The sequence below is a fragment of the Odocoileus virginianus genome, chromosome 5, assembly GCF_023699985.2.
Source record: "Odocoileus virginianus isolate 20LAN1187 ecotype Illinois chromosome 5, Ovbor_1.2, whole genome shotgun sequence".
Classification (NCBI taxonomy): domain Eukaryota; kingdom Metazoa; phylum Chordata; class Mammalia; order Artiodactyla; family Cervidae; genus Odocoileus; species Odocoileus virginianus.
The window spans coordinates 48,734,521-48,740,867 of record NC_069678.1 but is presented as its reverse complement, the minus strand read 5'-3'; the positions used below and the strand labels follow the sequence as shown (position 1 = coordinate 48,740,867).

At 50.1% G+C, this 6,347-nt stretch overlaps 2 pseudogenes; both read right to left on the bottom strand.

The window, feature by feature from the left end:
* Positions 1-2,486, bottom strand: LOC139035207 (spermatid perinuclear RNA-binding protein pseudogene; annotated as a pseudogene).
* A 2,711-nt stretch (positions 2,487-5,197) lies between these two features.
* On the bottom strand, positions 5,198-6,061 carry LOC110134965 (surfeit locus protein 6 pseudogene; annotated as a pseudogene).
* Between the last annotated feature and the right edge of the window lie 286 nt (positions 6,062-6,347).

Genomic DNA, 6,347 nt, shown 5'->3' with positions numbered 1-6,347 from the left:
TTTCTTTTTTGTTTGTTTTCAAGTTTTAGAGAACTAAATTTGCATTTGTTAAAATCAAAAAGTAGGAAAAGATGTTCTTTACAAATAATTTTGATCAAGTATGTGTTCAAAGAAAGCAGGATAAAAAGGCTTTTTCGCTAACATTCTGTATGTACTGGGTTGTTGTTGGAATAGGAATTAGCTTCTGTCATTTGCTAAAAGAATGAGTAGTGGGGAACAGGATATGTTGGGAATTTCATAACGGGTAACAGAACCATTCTCTTGGGTAAACCATAGGCAGGGGCAGCTGTGCTGTAACCATAGGGTGCTCCATAGCCTGGAGCTATATAGCCGGGAGCAGCTGTGGCCCCAACAAAAGCCCCCCTTGTTAGAGTTCCTCTTCCTCTGCCCCGAACAGCTTAGACTGCTGCGGACACAGCTGTATTCACAACACCCTTTGCCTGAGGGATGACCTTCTTTTTCTTATTATTTGCTGCATTGGGTCCAGAAAACAGCTTCTCCAGGGCAGCTAAAGCTGCACTTGCCTTTGCCACTTTCTTATTTGGACCTACACCTCTGAATTTTTGTCCATCCACTTCTACCTCCATCACAAAGCGTTTGTCATGGCTTCCACCAGTCTCCGAGATGAGTTCATACTTGAGACCTCTTCTTTTTTCATTGAGCTCCATTACAGGATTTTTGCCACTTGCTGTGAGGATAGGGCCCTGAGTTCTTACGTGTAAGGTACTGGAGGTTTCAGTTGTAGAATTTCCAGTATTATTGCTTGAGTTTGAAGACACTGTTTCATTTTTGCCTTCGTTATCTGACTTTTCATCGGAACTCATACATTCAATATCTGCGTCAAAGCCTGTTGGATATCCCATTGCCTGCAGTACCTTCACTGCTACGTGAAGCTTTGCTGTTTTCTTGGATGGTCCTGAGGCTTCATATGTTGTACCATCCACATCTACAGACATTGTGAAGACTGGGGCATGGACAGGGCCAGACTGAGATAAGAGCTTATACTGAAGCCCAGGCCTGATCTGATTCAACCTCATTAGTGCATTCATAAGGTCTATTGCTTTACTATCCAGAATTTTCCTTAAGTTTCGTTTCATCTTCTTATTGGGATCTTTATCATTCCCTAATCCATCTTCAAATGGCCTCTTCAGAGCTGAAGACCCAGCACCTTCTTTATCAGTAACTGACCAGGAATATTTCTGAAAAGGCTTACTAGATGGAAGGGGGTCCATCTCCAGTACTTTGTAAATCTGACCAAAGGCTGATAGTCTGAGTGCATGCTGTGCACTGTGGGTAATATCTTCTTTTTGCTGGATGGTCATATAGCTCAGAGCATCTGTTGGATCTCACTCACAAGGATCATGAAGACCAGGACCCCCAGGAAGTAGAATTCCAGATGCCAAACACTCCATTACTCGTCTCAAGGCCTCCCCAGCGCCCAAAGGTCTATTACAAGTACCTATAGACTTTTCACATATAAGCTCTAGTGGCCATCCTTTTAATGGTGCCCATGTGGGGACTCTGTTGCACAAATCACGGAGAATGCGGAGGACAATTACATATGACTTTAATCCATTTGCCCTTGCCTGAAACCATTTGGCATGTCGATGAGATGCCAAGGCGTTCAGGCATTTCTGCCTGTCCAATAAGTACGGAGGATCTTTCATCGCAACCTTTTCTCCATCCTTCTTCTCCAATTCGTCTCTAATTAGAGGGGAAGTAAGTATCACCTTCAAAGTTAGCGTGGGTTCTTTTGTATTCCGAATTATAATAGATGCCTCATCTACACATTGTTCCACTTGATATTTCTCTTCTGTGAGCTTCTGAATCTGAATAGGAAGATTATCTTTGACTGTATTTAACAGGGTCTCTGTGGGTTTGTCTTTGCACATCAAAACCAGCTCCAAGTCCATGTCATCTTTAATCAGCAAGCCTTTTGCAACCAGGCCAATCCTCATTACACCACACAATGTCCGACCACCTTGATCCTTGGAATAGGTGTCTACGGCCTCTTCCTTCTTTACTTCTGTCTCACCCTCTGTATTTGTGCCTTTACTTGTTTCATCCAGCCAATCTGAGACATGTTTAAGAGCACACTCAACAGTAGATACCATATTCTGAACAGCTTCAAGTTCCTCCGGAGATGGATAAATTGTCGAATGTTTCACCATAACATGGCGATCATCATTGGCAAAAGATCTGATAGATCTCATGGTTTTCTATAGTATTTTAGCTTCTTCTTCCGATCCTTTCCCCTCTTTCTTGTCGTCTTCTCTAGACACTGTTTTGTGTGACAGTACCTCCTCATAAGCCTGAGTCCCCTGATGGCTCAGAGTCAATATGGCAAAGATATCTGAAGGCTTGTTCTCTAGAGTACACCGCACCGCTGCGCTCTGCCCGCGCCCGGTCCCTGCTCCCGCTCCGCCGCCGCCGCCACCTCGTCAGCCTGCGTCTCCGGCTCCTCAGCCCAGCGGCTGTGGCTGTGGCGGCTGCTGCTGCCCTGGTGGCGCTCGAGGCTCCAGTCTCCGCTTCGGCTGCGGCGGCGGCGGCCCAGCTTACACCTCTTGATATCTAGTTGGTGTTAACTACAGGGATTTTAGTCCGTTGCACCGGTCACTTCTGAAGCGGTTCCCTTTGTTTATTTGGCTTCTGTTTGCATGTCTCTTCAGTGTCTAATTTCAGCCCTGACACAGGCGGGCGGAGGTGGTCTCTTGTTTAGGCTCACTTGTTCAGTGGTGCTGCGGGGAGGGAGGGGCGCTGCAGACAAATGTCACTGGCGTGTGTGGGGAGCACTTGCAGTGTTCTGGCCACACTGGGTTTGCCCCCGCTTGCAGCGTGTGTGCTTCCCCCATCTACACTGCTCAGGCTCCAGGCTGCTCTCCAGGGAGTGGGCCCTAGGTTGCGTGCACTTCCCAGGCCTAAGCCGCTCAGATTTGGGTTCTCGAGTAGTCCACAAAGGCACAGACTTGGTTGGGCCTGCGTTTTGTGCCTTCCCCGCCCGAGCAGCTCAGGCAGCCAGGAGCTTGACGAGCGCACTCTCCCCAGTCGGGTGCGTCTTGTGTCTGTTCTGGGGAGCTGATTTCTGGCTGCGACCCTCCCGGCAGATGTCGACCATCCAGAATCTCAGGAAGTCTTTGGTTAGAAGCTGGAAGCCTGTTTGCTGTTTGGTAGGGGGTGCCATCTCTGGGGCTGAGTTTGCCCCTTTCCCCTTCCCCCTGCCTCCTGCCTCCAGCGGGGGATGGGCTGGCCCACAGCTGGCTAGCTCTTCTCTGCTATTCCGCTCAGTCCTTCATTCTGGGAATGGGCAGGTAGTGCCTAAATTTAGGGCTTTTCCCAGGTTAATTCTCTCTCTCTTGCTATCCCCCAGTTTAAGTTGCCATCTCACGTTAGCTCCCTCCGATTGCCCTCAGGACATTCAGGCCCGGTCCTTACCCTAAGCAATGCTGCCCACTCCTCTCCATTCCGCCCCCACTTGCTGGTGGCGGATGTAAGCGTCTGGGGGTACTTCTCTGCTGGGAGTTGCTTTTAGGCATGTAATCTGTGGGTTTTATTTACTTTTCTTCCCAGTTAGGTTGCCCTCCGAGATTCGAAAACTTCCCCCAGACCCACCAGTGAGAGGGTTTCCTGGTGTCTGGAAACTTCCTCTATTAAGACTCCCTTCCCAGGATGGCTCTCCGTCCCTAGCTCTTTTGTCTCTCTTTTTATCTTTTATACTTTGTCCTACCTCCTTTCAAAGACAATGGGCTGCTTTTCTGGGTGTCTGATGTCCTCTGCTAGCGATCAGAAGTTGTTTTGTGGAGTTTGCTCTGCGTTCAAATGATCTTTCGATGAATTTGTGGGGGAGAAAGTGGTCTCTCCGTCCTATTCCTCCGCCATCTCAGCTCCCTCCTCAGCATGTACTCTTTTGTGTTGGGTTTCTTTTGTTCAGTGTATCATGTGTGCCATATATTTTCAATCTATATCACTTCCTACCAGAGTGCTACCAGATAGCCTCCAAGATTTCCTACCTCCTCCTCTGCTTAGTTCCCCAGACTGGGAGTTTGATGGATTTTACTCCTGTGGTTAGGTCATGTTAGGTCATGCTATATGATGCATGTGACTGGAAAGAGATTATCCAGGTGGCCTGACCTAATCACATAACCATTTTATTTTCTAAATTAACAGTTTTATTGAAATATAACCCACATACCATAAAATTCATCCGAGTTTTGTCCTGCATTCATTCTGATTGCCTGTGGGCTTGGACTTAACTCTGCCCTCTTACTCTGCATTCTGCTAGAACTAATCCTCAGTTAGTTCTAGGTTTTACTCTTCCTTTCTTTTAGACTGATATTATCCATCCCACTCCATTTTTCTTCATTGTTTGGTAATGTTGTTTCTGTCTTGTAGTGGTTATCTTAGGACATTTTTAATGTGTATGCTTGTCTTAAATTTTAATTTTTACCCAACTTACATATAAATGTGGTTCTGTTGTATGTTGTGTTTTAATCATTAAGTTGCTCCGACTCTTTTGTGACCCCATGGACTGTGGCCCTTCAGACTCCTCTGTCCCTGGAATTCTTTAGGCAAAAATACTTGAGTGGGTAGCCATTACCTTCTCCAGGGGATGTTCCCAATCCAGGGGTGGAAACCAGGCTTCTTGCACTGGCTCCTGCGTTGGCAGGTGGGTTCCATACTCCTGAGCCTCTAGGAAAGCCCCCAAGTAGTATAATTCACTTTCAGGCACACCTGAGGATGGTCCTACCTACTCACAGACACCCACGGGTCAATTCCATCTTCAGCTCTGCCTTAGAGGAGTTGATTTTTGTCCTTTCCACTGACACAGCAGTCACAAAGGCTGCTGGTCCTGTGGACATTGGAGAGGAAAACCGGGCCAGGGAAGCGCCTCTCACATGCCCACTCTCTCACTGCTTCCTGTCCCCCACCCCACAACTTTCAGGGAGCCTTCCACCTCACCAGAGGAGGCTGGAAGCCGGATCTGGGTCACCCCTCCACCAGATCTGAAGGTGCTTTTACACGTACAGCCTGAGTCCTCTCCACAAGCGGGAGAGGCAAGCAGGGCAAATGCCCACTTTCTGCCTGGGTCAGGGCTGGGGTTGGGGGAGGACGGGGTCTGGTTTCCTGGCCCTCACGCCAGGCCGGTCTGCTCCAGGACAGGATCCGGCCCTTCTTGGCCTTGTCTAGGCGGTGCCCCACCTCAGCCCGTCCTGGCCACGCAGCATCTTCTCCACCGCGCTTTGCCCACGTGCACCTGGCACCTCGGGGCCTCCAGGAGCAGGCGTTTGGCGTCACGGATCTCCTTTTTACCCCCCTTCCCCTTGAAATCCCCGACCTTGCCCTCGTCCAGGTCCCACAACCCCTCAAGCCCGGCCTGCGGCGCCTGCGCTCCGGCAGCTGCCAGTAGTTCCTGCTCATCAGCGGCGTGAGGTTCCCCTTCCGCTTTTACCTCTACTTCCGGCCCTGCTTCTTGTGGGAGGGCTGCTCCTCGGTCACCTCTCCTTGTTGAAGAGCAACCTGGGCACAGGTGTCTCTGCGGCCTCAGTTCCCGCTGAGGCCTGGGCTGCCTTCGCCTTTGCTCTCCTTCCTTCTGCTCCTCTTTTGGTCCTGCTCCTGCTTTCTGCGTCATCTTTTCTTCAAAGCCGGGGAGACAGCTCTTAGGCGCTGCCCTGGCCCCTGGGCCTCCTGTATCTTCTCACGCAGGCGCTGTCCCAGGACATCCAAGGCACAGTCCGGCTCCTGGGCCCGGCCGTCTGCAGTGGCTGAGGCCGGCTTCCTGGTCTGACACTTCTCTGCAGGGGCCCGAGTGTTTGGCTCCACAGCCTTCTCCTCCCATGTTTTCTCCTGTCCTTTCTTCCTTTTTTTGCGGGCCTAAAGTTTCTGCCGTCTATGGGGTCGCACAGAGTCGGACAGGACTGAAGCGACTTAGCAGCAGCAGCAGCAACAGTTTCTGAGACTCGAGTTTTACCAGCAGACTTGTGCTTCTGTGGCTTGGATGCAGCTGGGAGCAGACCTTCGTGGCCAGGCTCTGCAGGTAGGCATCCTTTGCAAGCAGAGAACCCATGGCTGAAGGCCCCGGGGTCTCTGGGGGCTTGCTTGGACTCTTACTCGAGGGGAGAAGGGCTGGGGTCAATTGTCCCAGGTCAGTATCCGCGCACCCCCACACCCCAGCTGAAAACCACCTCATGTAGCCACTTTAAATGCAGAATCTTCCCAGGTTGGCATCCGCTACCTAGAAAATAGGGGCTTCAGTCCTACAACTTCAAGGAACTGAATTCTGGCAATGACAATGGGTTTGGAACCGGATTTGCTCCCGGAAAAGGTGGCCGACATCTTGATCTCAGTCTTGT